Consider the following 2698-nt stretch of genomic DNA (forward strand, 5'->3'; position numbering starts at 1 on the left):
TAAAGATGTTGGAGTGGTGGTGATTCAATGGTTGCTTGCTCATAATTATCACAAGGATATGCATAGGGGGAATATGCATTAGGATTTTGTGGAGGCAATTGGTGGAAATAGGATGTGGCTTAAGAATATGGTGGTTGGAATGATGGTGTTTGAGGACTATATTGAGAGCATGGTGCATGGAATGATGGTGGTTGAGTGGAATAATCATGATAAGGACCATCATATCTATTGGAATGATATGCATTTTAGGAGGGATTACCATCATAGTAGCTTGAATGAGGAGGTTGCCATGATGAGTGCTCATATGGATGTGGCTCCCTTCTCAAAAATGTATCTCTCCCATAATGTGAGCCGTCATTCAAGTTTTCATCACCTAAAACATAGTCATAACCATATCCAAAACCACAAGGACGAGAACTCATAGTGACAAATAAAAACAAAACTAATAGAGTCCTAAAACTAACAAAAAACTAACAAACAAGCAAAAGACATACATATTCACAATATTCACATATACACAATAACCAATAACACAACACCATTGTAATTTCTCGGCAACGGCGCCATTTTGATGAGAGGACTTTTAACGGTTTAGAATTCACAATAAATTCTCATTGCAAGTATAGTTTCTAAACCAATAAATAATCCTTTCATACAAAAGATTGTTTGTCACTAAAATAAACCCCTAAATTTATAAACCGAAGTATTGGAACCTCGGGTCGTTCTCCCTAGGAATTACAATAAAGTGTTCTTGTTATTGGTTGAGGTATGTTTTGGGGTTTTGGGAATAAGGAACAAGAAATATAAATGGCAATGAAAATAAATTAACAACTATAAAGCTCTTGACAAGGTATGAGAACTAGAAGTCCTATCCTAGCTATCCTCCTCAATTGTGACCACAAATTGTTCATTGCTACCACTTAGTTAACCTCTACAATGGAGGAAAGTCAAGTGGATGAATTAACTTGATTCCACAAGTCCTAGCCAACTACCAAGGGAAATACTAGCTTTAGTGGTATCCAAATCAATTAGCAACTTCTAATTATCAATCAACAAAAGAATTAGATAACTCAAGCGTCACTAATTACTCTACCTAGGCCAAGAGGAGCAAAATATATACTAAAGATAAAAGAGGCATTTCATCAAACACATAGAGGGCAATAAAAGTAAACAACATGAATTGCAAGAATTAAAGAGAGATCTTACTAGAATAGTAAGAGATCAACAATAGAAAAGGAAAACAATTATGAAACAACAAAGAACATACCAATTGCATTGAAGAAATGTAGATCTACAAAAGAAAGTTCATAAACTACAACTAACAATACAAAGAAATTACAAAAGAAGAAGAATTCTACAACTACAAGAGAACAATTATGGAAAGAAAAGGAAAATTAGAAGAGAGAAGAAGAACTAGATCTAGATCTGTACCTAATCCTAGTTCTAGAGAGAAGAGAGAGCTTCTCTCTCTAGAAACTAACTCTAACTACTTCTCAAACTTAAACTATGACTAATGATCAAAAGTATGTTAATTATCTTTCAATCCTTGGCTTAAATAGCATCAGATATGAGTTGGATTGGGCCTACAAGGCTTTAGAATTTGCTGGCCACGAGTTACATTAAGTAAATCATGTGCACCCATCGGCGCGTACGTGTACCGTGCATGTGCGCGCCTCTATCCACGATGAAACTATGACAAATCTTATATCATTTCGAAGCCCTCGATGTTATCTTTCCAACGCAACTAGAACGGTATCATTTGGATCTCTGTAGCTCAAGTTATGGTCGATTAAGTGTGAAGAGGTTGGCTTGACAGCTTTTGCGATTCCTTCATTTCTTCATGAGTTCTCAATTTCTTTATGCTTTTCCTTCATTCCCTTGATCTAATCTTTGTCTCCTAAACCCGAAATCACTTAACAAACATATCAAGGCATCTAATGGATTCAAAGGTAAATCAGGATTAAATAATTAAGGGCCTAAAAAGCATGTTTTCACTCTTAAGCACAAATTAGGAGACAATCATGAAACAATGCTATTTCATTGAATAAATGTGGGTAAAAAGTCATAAAATCCCCTAAATTAAGCACAAGATAAACCTTACAAGTGGGGTTTATCAAGCGAGAAACAAGTAATCCGCACAATCTTTTGAAGAAACTCATCGCTTGTAGCAGCCCATCCACCTTGCTCATCTTTGGATGCACCGAGGACGGTGCAATCTTTAAGTGTGGGGAGGTCGAGACCGACTTCTGTGGGTAATAATTTTCTTCTTCAAAACCAATTTTCAATTTTCTTTGTTAGTTAGTGTTACATTTGCATGTTAGGTTGCATAATAGTTAGAATTTGTACATATTCTACCATTTTCTTCTTGCTAGGACTACTTGGTTAGAGTGATGATTTCCTTTCCAAGAAATTAATTAGGGCATTCACTAATTTGAAAAAATTTTTTTGATTGAACTTGCTTGAAGAATGTATTTTGGAACATGTTTTGAGCTAAGAACAGACAACCTTGTGAGTTTTAAGCCTAATTGCGTGGTTACATCATATAACCACTACTTTCCTTCTTGTATGCATCATTCTCTTTCTATGATTGTAATCTTTGATTTGTTTGATTTTCTATGTCCATTATTTTATGTATGAATGCATATATATAATTGAGGCCATCATTTTATTTCGCTCACTTACTCAAATAGCCTACCTT

This window comes from Arachis ipaensis, chromosome B4, assembly GCF_059453495.1.
Source record: "Arachis ipaensis isolate K30076 ecotype BB chromosome B4, ASM5945349v1, whole genome shotgun sequence".
Classification (NCBI taxonomy): domain Eukaryota; kingdom Viridiplantae; phylum Streptophyta; class Magnoliopsida; order Fabales; family Fabaceae; genus Arachis; species Arachis ipaensis.